The sequence below is a fragment of the Sapajus apella genome, unplaced genomic scaffold (genome assembly GCF_009761245.1).
Source record: "Sapajus apella isolate SASKATOON/1434 unplaced genomic scaffold, GSC_monkey_1.0 scaffold17, whole genome shotgun sequence".
In the NCBI taxonomy this organism is placed as follows: domain Eukaryota; kingdom Metazoa; phylum Chordata; class Mammalia; order Primates; family Cebidae; genus Sapajus; species Sapajus apella.
The window spans coordinates 2,139,511-2,157,370 of record NW_022436957.1 but is presented as its reverse complement, the minus strand read 5'-3'; the positions used below and the strand labels follow the sequence as shown (position 1 = coordinate 2,157,370).

The window sequence follows — 17,860 nt, the reverse complement described above, 5'->3', positions numbered from 1 at the left end:
CTCACAGATGTATGGCAGTGCTTAGTACTGCACCAGTACTAAAAAACCAAAAACCTGAATTTATGAATAAGTCAATGAATTAATACATTCTCAGCAAAGCCTGTGACTTTCTGGGTTACTATAAATTACTGTGTTCAAGTTGAGATTCTGCTTTAGTTTAGGATATAGGTATCTATATATATGTCCATATATCTGTATCTATATGTGTATATACATGTGTATCACTGATTTGGGGAATAAGCTATACTTATTAATGATATTATTATGTTAATGGGTCTTCAATATACATACAATAATGGAAAAAAGTACATGTATATTTCTAAATATCTATCCAATAATAGGAACACACACATATGTATGGATGGATATATGCTTTTTCTATTATTGGGTATAGATATCTATTAATAGATAAGTATATATCTATGTACCCATCTTGTTGGTTAAGGGTGCTTTCTTTCATACATATTATTTCATTTAGTCCCCACAAGAAAGCCACAGGAAAGGTAATTTTAATTTCAGTTCAACAGATTCACAAAACATAACTGACTTTATAACAAGGCAAAGTTTGTGAGGATAGAGTCTTAACATGAAACCAGGTCCCTGAATTGGTGTCCATCACCTTCCCCATTATTGATCATGCTGCCTAAGTACCCTTCACATCAACATGGCAAGCTTCATGCTTAGGTATACTGCCTAAAGCAGAAGCAATTAGGAGGATGCCCTATGTGTTGGGGACACTATCTTTTTCCTTCCATAAATGAATTAATGGGCCATGAAATAATTTTAAGAAAAGCTAACTTTTCTGGCCAGGCAGAAGAATAAAAGTAATCACCATGTAATATTGTTGTGAAGACTACCAGGCCCCACACATTAAATCAGCTAATCATTACAACAATATTACAGGGCGAATATCTGTTCCATTTTACGGATGCAGAAATTGAGGCAAACCATTAAAATACACACCTAAGGTCACATACAACTTGAACCTAAGCATCTCATTTTAGAATCCGTGTTCATTGTCACAACACTCTGTGATGTCCTCTGATCATATGATTGCCAATTTAAATCCAACGTTCTCAAACTCAACTTTAAAGACACCGATCATACACCCCCTCCTTGCCCCCCCCACAACCCCACAGCTTGAGACTCCGTGGGAAAGATAACCTCCTGGACCCTAGAAATGAAGAGGATTGTTTAAAAACAAATGCCTCATCCTTGGCACAACTCCAATATTTTATCAAAATCATGAAAGTATAAGAATAGAAGTGAGCAAAAAGCTTTCATCCATCTCCTCTCAACTATACCCTGGGCATAAAAGAGGTCCTGTGCTTTACAGAACTGCATTCCAATTTTTGCTGTCTTAAAAAAATTTGTATATCATTGCTTCCCATATGAATCACAATAACCTAGACCTAGGGACTGCTGGAGATCGTGACCTTAAACAGTGAAAGATGTTTGCATATACTGCAGTGTGTTTGGTGTGGAGGGTACCTAGAGAGTCCTAAAAAAGCAAAGAGGAAAAAGGTTTGCTGTGCGCGTCTGGTGCGGTGGCACCGTGTGCCATGCCCACCTGCTCTATCTCTCGGGTACCCGGAATTTCTCCGTTACAGCTGATTTGCACTGGGATTAGCTGCTCTTTGCATGAGGTTGTAGCTGTGGATGTGGTTTCTGTAGTGACGGAGCCGACTCTGGAGATCTATTGGCTGCTGGCTTTGTAAATTTCATTCAGTTTGGTCCAATGGCAGAGGGAGAGCCCTGGAGACAGCAGGACCTCTCTCCTCAATCTCTCTTTTTCTTGCAGAACCTTCTCTCTCCCGTCTCTGTCTCTTAGCACAGAGCTCTTATTCAGCCACTAGCTCAGCCCTTCCTGCTTCAATTGTAATGCTTGTTCTGCCTGGTCACAGACTATTGACGGCAGAAACAACGAATTTCCTCCAAACTCGGCTGTGTTGGTGGCTCTTGCATTCCTCTGGATGAGCGAATCTTGTTGGGGGTTCCAGAAGGGAAAGGCGCCTGGGCTTTCAATACATCCTCCTGAATCATACCTCGTTTCGTGTTCCCTAGAAAAATCTGATGTGTAAAAAGAACTCTTAACGGCAGATGCAGCTCTTCCGCAGCTAAGGTAGGTGCAGTTTTAAGACGTGTCTCTGGGATATTATTCTCCTTATTTTAAAAAGCCGTTTAAACATTTTGACTTGCAGTGGCTCTCCAGCAAAAGGATGGAAAGGCTCACTGCAGATATTTGAGCTTCACTTCATCTGATCTTTATTTATGTTTTTTTTTTTTTGGCTTTTATGATGATTATCATTATTTTTGGAAAATTTGGACAGGACTTTTTCCCATCTGTCTTGCTCCATTTCTTAGGTGTGGGTGGGAGTGTGGACGTTCATGTACGGCTTTTGCATGAAACCTCTCCACAGAAACATTTGGTTTATTTTCACTTAAAAAGAAAAATCCGGACCACTGTTGTTTGGAAGCGTTTTGCTGCAATCAGCTATTTGAACGGCTCTGGGGCCGTGTGTGATGTGTTTACAAAGTAGCGCTGCCTTTCATACAAATAAACAGAAGACTGTGGCGGGGAGAGGAGGAAAAAATATCTATGTATCTATCTATATCTATATCTATATCTATATATCTATATATATCTGCAGTACAGGGAGAGAAGGAGCGAAGCGGCCAGGGCTGGAGATGGTGAAGGCAGGCAGGAGGACTTCTGCAAACTGTGAGGCATGGGAGGCTTTTCTTTTCTTTTTCTCTTCCCCCCCCCATCCCCTTCTTCTTTAAGAAAATTGTCAGCTACCACCGCCTGGGGTCCTTTTTTGAGGGGCTGGGGGGTGCGGTTAACCCGAGAGAAAAAGGGAAAACAAGCTTGGTTGGGGTTGCATTAAGCGAGTTCTTTTTTCCTCCTTCATCTCCTGGCCTCGGATAAGATGATGGTTTGGGTGATGCACGAAATAACGTACGTGATTGATTAGACCTGGCTTGGCTTGGCTGGGGTACGATCCGGGCGCGCTGGAGACCCCGGGTGAAGACGAAATGACTGTAGCTCCGCGCTGCTTCTGCAAACCGGGGAGCGGGCTACATGCACCCCTTTCCCGTGTGTGTGTGTGTGGGTTGCGAGGGGGGTGGGAGGGGTGAGGCAAGCCGCAGAAGGCGGGGTAGAGCTGGTGGTTTTGCTTTTTCGGGAGCCTTTGAGTGTAGTCCGGACCTTTGAGTGGGGCGCGGGGCGGGGGGAGCTTGCAGCTGCAGCCCTGGGCACCACCTCTAAACTGCCCGCTTTACCGGAGGAGCGGAAAAGTTGGAAGCTGCGAGGACAGGAGCCCGGAGTCCTTGTTGGGTCTCGGGGGATCCGGAGCCCCAGTAGGTGCCCACCGACAACACCCCTTCTTGGAGCGAGGGTGTAGGGGGGAGTGTTAAGCCTGCGGGGCTACGGTCCGCCAGTCTCCGAGGTGGGGACGGGGGCAGGGGGAGGCTGAGGAGTCGGTTGCAATACGCGTACCACCCCCATAGCCCTGGAAAACGCAACCGCCACCCTCTACTTCCCCCCACCGCATCCCATCCCAATCCCAAGGCTCTTCGCTGTCCCGGGCCGATTTCATCCAGTCTCTTCCTCCGCCTCCCCGCCTCCCCGCCTCCCAATTCCCGCGCGGCTCGGCTCGGCCCCTTCCCACTCCAGTGGACAGAACTGATGGAGAAGATCCGCCAAGCGCGCCGCCGGAGGCGAGGGAGACAGTGGCAGGTGGGCGAGGGGCTGCGAGACCGCGCTCGGAAAGAGTGAACTTCAGTCCCGCCCCCTCCTCAAGGCCGCGTCTGGGGCGCCCCCAGCCCGGGCTGGCACCCGCGTGGCATGCCCTGCTGAAGCGCGGGCGGGGATGGGGTGGGGAGAGGGAGGTAGGTGCCGCTCGGCTGCAGATGATGTGTGGGTGGGGGGCTTGCTGTGGGAGGAAAGGCCCAGGTCCCAGCCTGCGCCCTCCACTCCGCGGCGGCTCCCTCCGCCTCTGGTTTTCCAAGAGGCCGGTCGCTTCCCCCAGGGACACTCATCCTTCAGTCGGTCTCTCGGACGCCTTCCTCCTCCTGCCCCCCAACCTGACCTGGCTCTTTCACCCCTCCAAGAACCGGTAGGCTGGGGTTCCTCGGCGTGGGTCTCCTGGGCCGCGACCCGAGCTTTGTGCCCCAGGTATCGGGCCCAGTGCCCCGTGCAACCCTGGGCCCGGGCGCGAATGCTCTCCAGACACAGCGCCCTTTCTTCCTGGAGCGGCGGGGGCGGGAGCGGGGGGGGGGGGTGGTGGTCAGGCCAACCCTTGCGCCCCTGAGGCCTGGCCCAGACCACCCTGGGAACTGATGTCTCTCTTGGAGGGCGAGGGGCACTCGGAGGACGTCCTCCGCATCATACCCCTCCCTTTCCCCAGCATGCTTTTTTTCTGGACTGCGGGTTTCTTTTTCTCTGGCTTCTTCCTCTGAACCTACCGCAGGTGTGAGCCTCTTTTTATGTACGTGCTGCTGCTCTCTCGGGGATGGCGGGGTAGGGGTGCAGGAGGCAGCATGGAGGGGTCCTAGGAGGCGGCGGCGGCGTTTTGGCCCCCGCGGTGCACCCGGGCTTGCAGTTCGCGCCGGCGCTGGGCGCGCGCGTCACGAATTCAGCCCAGGGCTTGGGTGAGTCTGCGGGAAGCGAAGACAGAGGATCCCGATCTGTCATTTGGACCCAACTTAAGAAATTTGGGTTGGGGATTGGGTAGGGGTTTGGAACTAAGCAGGTGATGTTCTTGCGAGCTGAATCCACAAGGTGGTAGTATGGCTTCTTCTTTTGATTTTTTATTTTATTTTATTTCTATATGGTCATTTTGGCGAGGGGGGCAGTGGTTTTTTTTTTGTTTTGTTTTGTTTTTGGTGCTCTTATCTTATGCTTTTTGAAGTCATCCGTTGCCCGTAGGGCTTACATCGGAGCGCGTTGCATTATATTTTCTTAAAAGGGGGGTGGTGTGCGTGAGCTCCCTTCTCAGAATCAGCCCTTCCTGTGATGGGAGGAAGGGAAAAGCAGAAAAAGAAAAAAAAAAAAAAAAGGAAAAAGGAAAAGAAAAAGTTTAGGGAGACCTCGTTATCCTGACGAAGCAGAATTGCCAGTTTGTGTGGGCGTTCTCCGGGCAACATAGAAGTGCATGCTTAAGAAATCTGGGGTGGCTTCCTTCTCCAGCTAGAAATTAAATGGCCAGGGTACAAACACCTGACTTTGATGAGAACAAAGCGGCAGAAACTGCAAGAGACCTGCATGGTTTGAATCGACGCACTGAGCCATTTCCTAGAGGATGGCAGAGCGGGGAGAAATCAGATCGTAAAGAAATCTGCAGTTTTGTGGAGGCAGATTTGGGTAGTGGAGAATTATTTCATACCTTTAGTTGGCTGTGGGGAAGATGTTAGCAGCAATCCATTAAATCCTCAGCATAGATTTTCCTGTGGAAATGAGCAGAGTTTTAAGGTGGGGAGGGATGGCTAATGGCACATGATTGCATTAATACTTATATTTACAGAAAAAATATGGAATTTCTGTGTATCATAAATTAAGTATATAGGAATTTCATGGAGACCTTTGCAAGCATGTATTTTCTCAGATTAGAAATTCAGTATTCAGTGAAATGTAGAATCCGTGTGTGTGTGTGTACACAGACATACACACGCATTCTACATTTCTACATATGTGTGTGTGTGTGTGTGTGTGTGTGTGTGTGTGTGTGTGTGTGTATATATGGCCATTTTAAAGAGTATCTTCTTTGACATGTAAGAGCATAATCGGGACCAGTAGTAGCAAGTGGAAAATTACTTTATCAGTTTTAAATCAGTGGATTAAAATGGGAGGCTTGATTTCTTTTTTTTTGAAACCGGAATCATAATTGCATTTTCATAATAATGCCTGTGCTTGGATGCAGTTTTAAAGGTGCTTGGATGTTTTCTTCTCTGGTGGAAGAATTGTTGCTTTTCTTCGTGTTTTCTTTAAACAAACTAATGCCGAATATACATTTGGCCCTAAAATCAGTAACCTAGCTGATTTTTACCCAAACCTAAGAATATAACAGATACTGGATACGGACTGGTGGCTACATAAGGTACATCATAAAGTTATCTTAATGCTATGAAATTTATAGGCAGACTTGAAGGAATTTGAAAGTTCATAGTTTTTGGCCTGGAATGTAGACTAATGGTAAATATATAGATTTTTTAAAATTTGTGAACTTGGCTATTTCATTTTTGTGTGTGTAGTAATTTGTGGAAAGCTTATAGTCTCTCCACAAAGATGAAAGTGTTGACTGACTCCGCACTGGAGACTTGCTTTCAGAAGTGCAGGGGTCTCTTTAAAAGCCCTTTGGAATACTATGCTTTTATTTCTAGACCACAACCAAAAGGTTCTCACAGAAGTAAACATTCAAGTGCATGAGGGAATGACCTCCCTTTAACATTCCTTTGTTTTAATTGATACGCCACACTTCAAACCTTTCGTAGGTAATACTGTCGAATATCGTCAATAATGCAACTTGTTGAGCGAATACATTGCATTCAAATAAAGTCACAATATAAAATATTTTAAGTCCTTTAATATCCTCCTTCTAAAGACAGGCTTATCTGGTTAAAATATACTTAAATTCCAAATATGGTGAGAATTGGTCTCAGGATGTGAATGTCAAGTGTAAGAGACACAATTTTAGTTTGTAAACCAGAATGCATTCTTTCTGTACTGCTTTCCGAATTCTAGCAATATGTATTCTATTACCAAATGGGAAAAATATGTTCAGTTTAGTTTAAATCTGTTGCTCTTTTTGTGTGTGTTTTTGTCTGAGTACTGTACTTTTTCAGAGGAGAGACTTCATCTCCTACTTAATTAGGTGAATGGATATTCAGACAGACTGTGCCTTCTGTAGAGCCAACACTGATTTCTTAAGCTCCTAAGCTACCAGCTTTAAATCAAAGGTACAGCTTTTGCCCAGTCAATTAGAGAAAGTGAGAATCAAAATGGAAGCCCCGGCCGTTAAGGCAATTAGGTCATCTGCTGTGCCTTCTGCTACCATTCACTCAACGAATATTTTCCAGTTTTGTCATTTTTCTCTAAACAACCTACATTTGGACTTTGAAAGGCTCTACTGTTCTTTGTTAAGTGAATGGCAGTGTAGAAAATGCTTGCTCATTTTTCTTGGGGCAGAGTAGCACACATGGACAGGAAAAAAAGAAGGGGCTATCTCCTAGCAGTTTGTCACTATGCCATTTCTAGGCTTTGAATAAATGTATAGATGAAAAGGCTTTCTCTCTGCAGGTGATAACATTAAGTGAAAAATAAATAAGCATGAAATACAATGAACATTTAGGGTCTTATTAGCTGAGGAATACATTTCAAAGAGAGAAATGTTAATTTCAGTATAGTGCTAATGAAATGGTCTAGGCTTTCGCTGCTCACTGGAAATGTGCATAAATGGTGCAGAATTTTATTTGGGTTGTTTTATTTAAAATGTATATTATATAAAGAAATCATGGTTTATCAAAGTAACAGAGCACTATTTTTGGTTTACAAGGGGACTTTCTTGTTCCAACTGTTAATATTGGTGATCGTTTCGGTTTTAAGAGGCCAGTACCTGATTGGATGATGAAGACTTGGATCTCAAAGTCATCACCCAAGATATGTGATTTTGTTAACATCTGTGGGCATCTCTCTCAGGTCCCACATCAACCCTTCATCCAGGCTCATTTTCTGGTTTTGTTTTTGTTTGGTTGTTTGTATGCTTTGGTTGGGGAGAGAGGACGCATATTTTGCTAAGGACACATTTTTCAGGTGTGAAACTTAGCCTGTCATATAAGTTGAAAAGGAACTTGGGTTGTTTCAAGTTGCGTTACATGGTAAGTTTTTGGAACCTTTTAAAAAAAAGGACTGAGGTTAGTAACAAGTGTTATTGGCACTGATAAAAGAGCTATGGTGAGTTGTGATTTGTTTTTTGCAAAGTGCGGAAAAGACCTCCTTGGTTCTGTGATGATGGCTGTGGTGCATGTGGTGCCACTTTCCCTGTGTAGTGTTTCAACACCACCAATATGTGGCTCTGAAGTATGGGATGGGCAAGTCAAAGAACTCAGTGAGGCATGCCATATGATTCGATGCTCTGTCAGAGCTGTTCATCATGGAACTGTGGTCTCAGAAGCTTGGGGGATGGGGGTGGAAGAAAGCTCATTGCAACTAAGTGCCTTTAACTTGTGTTCCAATCCTCACTGCTTACTGTGAATATAACCCTGTGAATGGGTTAAGTGGGAAAACTTAGAAAAATAAATGCGTGTTTTCTTTTTCTTTTCTTTTCTTTCTTTTCTTTTTTTTTTTTTTTTTTTTTTTAAAGATAGAGTCTTGCTCTGTTCAGGCTGGAGTGCAGTGGCATGATCTCGGCTCACTGCAGCTTGCACCTCCTGGGATCTGGTGATTCTCCTGCTTCTGCCTCCTGAGTACCTGGGATTACAGACATACGCCATCACGCCTGACTAATTCTTGTCCTTTTTGTAGAGACAGGTTTTTATCATGTTGGCCAGGCTGGTCTTGAACTCCTGACCTCAGGTAATTCGCCCGCCTCAGCCTCCCAAAGTACTGGGATTACAGGTATGAGCCAGCACACCCGGCCAAATAAATACATGTTTTCACAAACAAAATATGTCATTGTAAACTGTTTTCCTAAGTGAGACAATATGCCCTCATGCCCTCAAGCTACATGATAAGAACAGCAGTGTGTATGAGCAGGTGTATACACATACATGTGCCCATATGCTGACATATTAACTAGACACTAGCCCTTGCATAAAATATTTTTCTCAGCCATTGCAACACATTTGATAAAAGCAAATATATATGTGTATATATATATATATGTTATAAGAAAAAATGTGATTTTCCATTGGTTATTTTCCTTTTCTTATACACATCATTCACCAAACCTATGTTATATTAAACACATCATGACAGCTGGCCTGGGCCCGGTGAGTGAGACCCCAACTCCACAAAGAAACAAAAATTAAAAATGAATTACCTGGACATGATGGCAAGTACCTGTGGTTCCAGCTAGGGTGGGAGGACCACTTGAGCCCAGGAATTTAGGGCTGCAGTGAGCTATGATTACACTACTGTACTCCACCCTGGGAGACAGAGCAAGACCTTATCTCTAAATAAATAAATAAAACATAAAAAAAAAAAGATAGAACATTTACAGTTAAACTTGTAAAGTTGGCCTGGCGTTGTGGCTCACGCTTGTAATCCCAGCACTTTGTGAGGCCGAGGTGGTCTGACCGGCTGAGGTCAGGAGTTCAAGACCAGCCTTGCCAACATGGCGAAACCCTGTCTCTACTAAAAATACAAAAATTAGCTGGGCATGCTGGTGTGGTCCTGTAATTCCAGCTACAGAGTAGGCTGAGGTAGAACATTGCTTGAACCAGGAGGGGGAGGTTGCAGTGAACCAAGATCGCACCATTGCACTCCATCTTGGGTGACAGAGTGAGACTCCGTCTCAAAAGAAAAGAAAATAAATTTATAAAGTTACCTATGATGAGCCTGGATGTACTCCTCATTTAGGAGTGAAGACATTCATTAAAATGAGTCCCAGGTAAGTAGAAAGTATGTATTTAAGGGACAGGTGTCCATTTCCTCTAGGTCTCCTGGAAGCTTTTTTTTTTCTAATTTGAGTGCTAATTCCAAAAAAGGCGTTATCACCTATGTATATAGTGAAACTATCTATATGTGTGTCACAATGCTACCCTCTCTTGTACATCAGTATTGTGCAATGTTGTATACTTGTATGGAGAAATTGACAACTTTTACAAAGACCAAACTGGGCACCCTTTATCAAGGCTAAACTCATAACCGTTTTGTCTGGCTTTGTAGGAGATTCTCACCTTTGTTTTGCTCAGTGCCCAAAGGCTTTGCTGAGAGACGGTTCCCATTGAAGCCTTGAGGCAAGGTCGGGAGAGCATTGTATCAGTCTAGCTTCAGAAACCCTGCATTTGCTTTCAATAAATATGAAGAAGTTTGAAGTCACAAAAGTTGAGAACCTCATTACAGTCTCTTTATGTTCTTGGGTCCCTCTTTCTGCAGACTTCCTTGAATTCAAATTTAGAGTGCACTACTCATTCACACTGCACCTACTGAAAAGCATTGACAATCCCAGGTGATATAAAGAGCAGAAGTGAGTGAATGCTAGAGGGTTTCTCACTTTGGTTATTCACTCGCCACCGTGCACAGGTTCTTTAGAAATCTACTTACACATGATGAGACTAGAAACAAACAACGTTTTTGTGCAGAAAGAAATGGGCTAGGTCAGTTACAGCCACCGGTATAAATAAGATGCATAAAATAATTTTATTTGAAAATTATTTCTACAGAGCCTTCATCATATATATATATATATATATATATATATATATATGATGTATGTATATATTAAAATAGGGTGCATATAAACATATACAGATCATACATTATTCACTTTAATTTCTACATATAATTTGTAATTATATACAATTGCATTTATGTACATTTATACAGTAGTATTTGTATACAACTTATATACTAGAATAAAATCATCTACAATAGCTGTTAAATATATATTTATTTCTAGAGAGTTGTATTTATGTACATTTATAGAATGCATTTATGTGTGATTTATATTACTGATGAAAGCCTTTATAACTTAAACGATGTATTTCAAAAGTCATTGCAAACTCATTTATCGAAAATACAATTTAAACATGTAATGTATTATATAAATATAAGTTATATATTAATATATAGCATATATAAGTCATATAAATATATAACACAAATTTGCTTTATATACTCATACTTTATTATATATTTAATACAACTTATTTAAATATAATTTATTGTATATTACTATGTATATATAACTATTATATATAACATAATAAAATCCATATAAATCTATAATAAATGAGTAAATATATGTATATATATTCTTGCTCTTTTGTATGAGAAGTACATGCAAACTGAATATATATATATATGTGATATTGTGCCAGAATTGCTAGCCTTTGCTGTAGTTATTTAGTAATAACTAAAATAAGCAGCCCAGGATAACTAAGATCTGTGTGTAAACAAATGCTTATCTTGACTTCTGTAAACCACTGAAGTAACAAACAGAATGACAAAAGTCCCCTGGCCCTTGGAATGTCCGGAGACCCCGCCCCCGTCTCCGCCCAGGAGGTGAATCACAGAATCCCCTAGCCCTTGGAATGTCCGAAACCTTTTCATCCCCATCCCCGCTCCTCACCCCCACTCCCAAGGTTGTTATTCGGGTACAAAGTCTTGGCACCCTCCTTTTGACGCCACAGGTTGGAGAGACGTGAGTCCTCTGTGGTCGCTGGCATAATAAATGACCCTGCAATCTGGCATACTTTTGTCTTAGTGCTAACTTTCTACGCTCGATCCAGTACAACACACACACACACACACACACACACACACACACACACACACAAACACACACACACACACACACATATATGAAAACAGTGTATATAGTTTGACATGTATTTTCCAAAAGAAACTGTTATATGGCTGAATGAACTTCCAGGCTGGTTTACAGGAGCTATAGTTAGTTAATGGTGCACAGAAACTACAACTTCCTTCCCTCTTCCTTTCCTTTCTTCTTTCCTTTCTTCCCTCCCTCCTTCCTTCTTTTCCTCTTCTTTATTTCCTTCCTTCTTTCCTTCTCCTCTTCTTCCTTCCCTCTCCCTTTCCTTTTTTTCTCTTCTATCTTTCCTTCCTTTCTTCTTTCCCTCCCTCCCTCTTTTTCTCCTTTCCTTCCATCTACTATCCTTCCTTCCCTCCCTCCCTTCCCTTCCTTTTTTCCTTTTCTCTTCTTTCTTTCTTTTCTTCTCTCCCTACCTCCCTCCCTTCTTCCCTTCCTACCTTCCTTCCTACATCCCTCCCTTCTTCCTTTCTTCCCTTCTTTCTTCCTTTCTTCTTTCCTTTTCTCTTCTTTCTTTAGTTTCCTCCCTCCCTACCTCCTTTTCTTCCTCCATTCCTACCTTCCTTCCTGTATCCCTCGTTCCTTCCTTCCTTCCTTCCTTCCTTTCTTCCTTCCTTCTTCCCTCATTCCTTTATTCTATTTGGATGAGTGATAAAGTCTCCGGGATACAGATGAATAGGAAAGAGTAATGAACAGAAAGACTCCTGGAATGACAAAGAAGCATGTTCATGACACTATAATAGAATTTCCCACATGCCATATTTATAGAGCTGGTTATATTTTAAAACTTTGTCAAATCCTATATTTATAAAACCTTGATTTTCATTTTAGTAAATTCTATGCATAAATGCATACACAAAGCAAATTACTTTGAGTCAACAAAAACATTCAAGTACCTGTGAGTTTCCTTCTTTTTTTTTTTTTAACATGTGATAGTGGAAACAGCCTCATTAATTAATGACTATTTCCTAGATTCTAAAATTAATAAGCAACAGTCAGATATTTCAGCATTATTAAGGTATGAACAATACCTTGAATTCTAATATATTTTAGTCTGAAATATCTGGTAACATTATAGATAATTGCTTCAAACTCTACCACCCCTCATATAATTTATTTTTCAACAATTTAAAGTCTTTTAGAATCATGAGAGAACCTTAAAAGTAGGCAACATCACTCATACTGATGAGGTATGATTGCTTAAAGATAGGGCATAGATTGCATTGTCTCAGAGGAAAATATTTTATGAAGATTCTTTAAAAAGTGTAAGAACTCCCCAAATCAGGGATTCTATCTTGAAGAGGCTCCCTGGTCCAATATTTTTGGAAAACCTCATATATCATTTGCCTCTGTTGAACTATTTTCTGAAAATGGACACATTATGGCCTTAAAGTCTCCTGTACTAATGGATTCACCAGATGTGACAGATAACTTTAGGTTCTTTGTAATTAGTTTTAACCAAATTAACCACATAACAGTGTTGAGAATACTTCTGTTAACACAGAGTGGAAAGAAGTACTAACAGGCTATGAAATTACTTGAAAGTGTTTAAATTACCAAGAGAAATGAACTTACTGTTTTTTTCTTTATTTCACTAATTTATTCAAAACTTGTTGAGTACCAGTAAGTGGGGTATAAGGAAGGTGAAATTGCTTGTCTTCCCCATATTAACCATAGGGTAGTGTTATTTTGCACCTCCGGTCTTATGTTTAAGAACAAATACGTTTTACCAGAATTTTTCTTCAGGTGTGTGTGTGTGTGTGTGTGTCTGTGTGTGTGTGTGTGCGTGCGTGCGCGCATGCGTGTGTTTAATCTCGCATGTCCTATGTCAAAAGTTAAGGAAAACAACAGCTTGATTCAGTCTTCATAAATCTTTCTTAAATAGTTAAAGGCAAAATCATCAGCACTACATAGCCCAAATGTTAGCAGTTAGGTTCCTGTTCGAATTCTCAGAGGGTGATTATGTAGTTCGATTTTAACTTCTTCAATAGACAGGCTGCTATAGTTGATGAGGAAAAGGTGAAAATATTTGATAAACATCATGGAGTTAATATGATTTTTCGGGGAGGGGAGAAGGCTGCCTGTCTTAGTTATTGCTTTTGAGGGTATATTTGCCCTAGCCTTGAGGTAGCAGGCTTGCTCTGTCGGCTGAAGAAGCCTTAACATGCATGCCTGTATTGCAAATTAACCCACATGCCAAGTGTATGCTGTGGGAACAAAGGAGTAGTTTAGATCCCATTACAGAGAATTATGTGGAACGGATAGACCTAGTGTATCACAACCAATGAGAAGTAGACAAGACATTTCAAAAATAACAACAGCAACAAAGAACAATAGAAATAAACCACATCAAAACCTTTACATTTGGGTTTCTAGTTGCCTGTTACCACAGAGGGTTCTGGTTACTAGCTAAAATGTAATATGTAATGTAGGAAGGACAAGACAAGGCCCTTCACGCTGTCTAAAACAGCAACAGACAGTAAGGACGACCCAGAGAGAAAGGGTAACAAGTCGCAGGGAATTTAAATACCAGGGAGAAAGTGTAACAGTTACGTGGAAGTTAAATAAGTTACCTGTTAAGAGACAGAAAGTATAAAGCAGACGCAGGAATGATAGTGGGGGAAATCTGACTTTGTTGCAGCATAAAACCAACCAACCCACCCTAGTGAGGGCATCAATATGGGAAAAACACTACCTCAGAAAAAAATCTTCCGACAATCTAGGTTCATAGTAGAGATCAAATAGTACCATATTATGAGGGCGGAATAGTAGCTCACACATAGCTTCAGATAAAATCTGTGTGACAGTGGTTATTTACTATGATTGGGCCTGCCATGACGATTTCACCAGTAAAATAACCTTCTAGGATTTATTTGATATCTCAATTGATAAGCCTCCCTTAAATGAATAACCAGAATATGACATAATTTATGAAAATTAACTTAAAATTACACAAATTGTTATGTGTCTAGTTATTTCACAATCAAATGTATTTGGCCAGTTAATCTAGTTAGACCCCAATTAACAAAAAATTGTTTCTTTCTAGACCAACATGTACCTTGATATTACATATACATATGTAAATTTATGTATATGTTTGCATATGTAAATCACACAGCCAATTACATATGCATACATAGCTCACTTGTTATCGGGGAATGCATCTTCCTGAAGGTTTTTCAAAGAATAATTATTCTACCTGTAATGCTGTGGCAGTATTGGAAAAAGTTCCAATGTGGCTGGGTGCAGTGGTTCATGCCTGTAATTCCAGCATTTTGGGTGGTATAGGCAGGAGGATTACTTGAGCCCAAAAGCTTTGAGACCAGTCTGGGAAACCCCATCCATAGAAAAAAAATTAAAAATAAGCCAAGTGTGGTGGTGCGTGTCTGTAGTCCCTGTTACTCAGGAGGCTGAGGTGTAAGGATCACTTGAGGAGTTTATCGGGAGTTTGAGGCTACAGCGAGCTGTGACCTGACTACTGCATTCCAGCCTGGGCAACGGAGTGACACCCTGTCTCTTAAAAAAAATTCAAACGCATCATTGATGTGGACAGAATTTGACTGGTGTCATTCTGTTGCTGAATCATTCCAGGGTATGCATTTACCTTTTCTCTGTTGACTTTATACATAGCTTATGCAAAAACAAAAAAACAAACAAAAACTAAACAGAGACGAAGCTTGCAAAACTATGTTTAAAAGTAAACCATACTCCCTCACCCCTGACTCCACAAAAATACTCTTTAGTGTGGAGAAACCACAGGCGGTACAGTCCCCAGATCTGGAGCATCCTCAGGTACCTGAGGGCATTTTGGAGTGAGGGGCTGAGCCTCAGAGGCACTTGGTCACACTTGGGCTAGGATACCTGATTGGCTAGTGAAGAAACAGCTGTCTCTTCCATGCAGTGGTCAGTGGTGGCCTCTCCCGGAAGGGAATTTATCCAGCTGTGTGTGTTCCTAAAGATGCTCATGGCAAGTTGTGTTCAGTGAAGCCAGCTGCATCTTGTTGGTCTTGCTAGTCCCAGGATTCTTCCCACAGCAGGTCAGAATGGAAGGGAGCTGCTTCTCTTTTCTCCTTCCTTTCTCTCCCCATCCCAGCTGTCATCTGACATCCTTCCAACACCTATTTGACATAAAAAAAAAAAAAATTCTCTCTTCAAATTAAGAAAACTGGCTGGGTATGACAGCTCATGTCGGTAACCCCAGCATTTTGGGAAGCCAAGGTGGGCGGATCACTTGCGGTCAGGAGTTCAAGTAGTGAAACCCCGTCTTTACTAAAAATACAAAAATTAGCCAGGTGTGGTGGTGTGTGCCTGGCTGAACTACTGGGGAGGCTGAGAGAGGAGAATGGCTTGAACCCAGGAGGTGGAGGTTGTAGTGAGCTGAGATCACACCACTGCACTCCAGCCTGGGTGACAGAGCAAGATTCTTCTGAAAAAAAAAAAAAAAATGTTCAAGTATCTGCTCTCCACATTCTTCAGCTATTTCACTTCACTGGGAGTAGACAGGACAGGATGGGTCCAGGGAGAGTGCTGTTGTTACCGTCTTATCCACTTTCAATTTGGAAAGGTAAAAATGTGCTTCGGTGGCTATTAAATTGCCTGAATTGAATTTAAAGTACCGTTTGTTAGGATATTCATTATGAAATTAGAAAACAGAATCATGGATTTTTAGGACTTGAATCTACTTGAGCAATCATTTGAATTTCCTCATGTACACAAGGAAATTGAGTCACAGAGAGTTGCACTGATTTATCCCCATACATTTAAACACTGTCCCTGAAATGAAGATGAAATACCCACAATTTTTAACATATCTGCTTATGCCAATTCATGACAAGCTTACAAAATTAGAAGAAACTTCAATGGGCAAAATAAAGCAAAAGCGCATTATTTCATTTTCAAAACAGACTTTGTTATGCAGCAGAGAGTTAAGCAGATAAATAATTTCTATGAAAGGGACTAGGAGAGAAAGCAGGAAAAGAAATGTCCCCCATTAAAAGCTGCACTTGTTGGTGGCAACTCAGTTTGTCTTATGAGTTAAGATGAATAATACATCTTAGCTGTTGCTATCCCCGCTCCCATTTCCCGTTTTGTTTGTAAGTCAGAACCCAGCATTTTTACATTTTTTGAAGTGCTAATTAATTGCATTTGTTTCATGCACCTTGCTGTGTCTCAGGCATTGTTAAGAACGGATAAGATCTTTTTTCAGGGATGATTCCTTCCTTTCTTTACAGGGCTTTATCTGTGATGGGAACTTTCTACATATGTTTTTTTCTTTTTAAGAGGCGGGGTCTCACTATGTTGCTCAGGCTAGTCTCAAACTCCTGGGCTCAAGGAATCCTGACTGACCTCCCGAAATACCAGGATTACAGGCGTGAGCCACTGCACTTGGCTCTATCTTTCTGCAAAAACTGGTGGATTCTACTTCTCTCTTTATCTATGTCAGTCCTAGGAGATAGAATCAAGAGAAAAGAAACATCTACCTTCATTAGATTAATAGTCAAACAAAAGGGCCTAGAGGCCAAAAGGCTCGAGGACCCTCTTTTGCGGATGAGCCGGTGCGTTGAAATCTTCAGCTTCATGGAGAGACAGAAGGCAAAATAGGAAGCTGGATTTGCAGGAGTTGGTCTTGGAGTGTCTTGTCAAATTGAAGGGTTCACATATCACCTGTCAACTCTCCAAGAGGGAGATGGCTTGGTGGAATCTGTATTTTGTGATGATTAGTCTGTATTAGAGGGCTGGTTCAAGGGCAAACAAAGGTCAGAATAAGGGCTTGCTTATGTGTTAAGAGTAGAACCCACTGTCTCGGGCATCATCAACAAAAGCCCACTCCTGGCCTTCATATTTTGGGGTAATTGTTTTTTGCAGTGCAGACCTGTGAAACCTGGAGTATTTTCAGGTTGCAGCTTTTATTGAGATGCTTGCTGTTTACCTGAGAATTAATCATTGTTTGTCAAACAGCTTGACGACCTTGTCAGTGGTGTCTTTTGCTCTTTATAACTCCTCATCTAAGAACTTGAGAATGCCGCAGTGAATAAAACTGTCTGTGTCTCTGATGTTCATTATTTTTTTTCCACAATGCTTTAACGTGAGTGTGCTTCGAATGCTCCATTTATTATGCGGAGGAGAAACATTTCTAAATTTTAACTTGGTTGCTGTTGCTTTTGTACACTGAGACGTTGATTCTGCAGGATGAAAACAAGGTGCTGATTATTCCATTTGGTGGAAAGTTTTAGGGCTGGAAGCCAGCAGAATTGTTCCACTGAGATGATAATTCTGATTCTTTGATTCTTACACATTGACTACTTTTACAAAATACAAACCTGTTTTAATCTTTTTAAAGGACATTTGTGCACTGCTGTTTCCATTTT

At 41.6% G+C, this 17,860-nt stretch overlaps 1 protein-coding gene across 3 annotated transcripts in view; it reads left to right on the top strand.

The window, feature by feature from the left end:
- Positions 1–1,621: 1,621 nt before the first annotated feature.
- NLGN4X (neuroligin 4 X-linked) overlaps positions 1,622–17,860 on the top strand; it is a 339,546-nt gene continuing 323,307 nt past the window's right edge. For 2 of the 3 annotated variants that reach the window (XM_032285849.1, XM_032285851.1), the window contains exon 1: positions 1,622–2,122. The gene's annotated coding sequence lies outside the window, so the exon portion shown is untranslated. Of the gene's footprint in view, positions 2,123–3,864; positions 4,119–17,860 lie in introns of those variants that run through there. The other variant, XM_032285850.1, reaches the window with a different exon arrangement.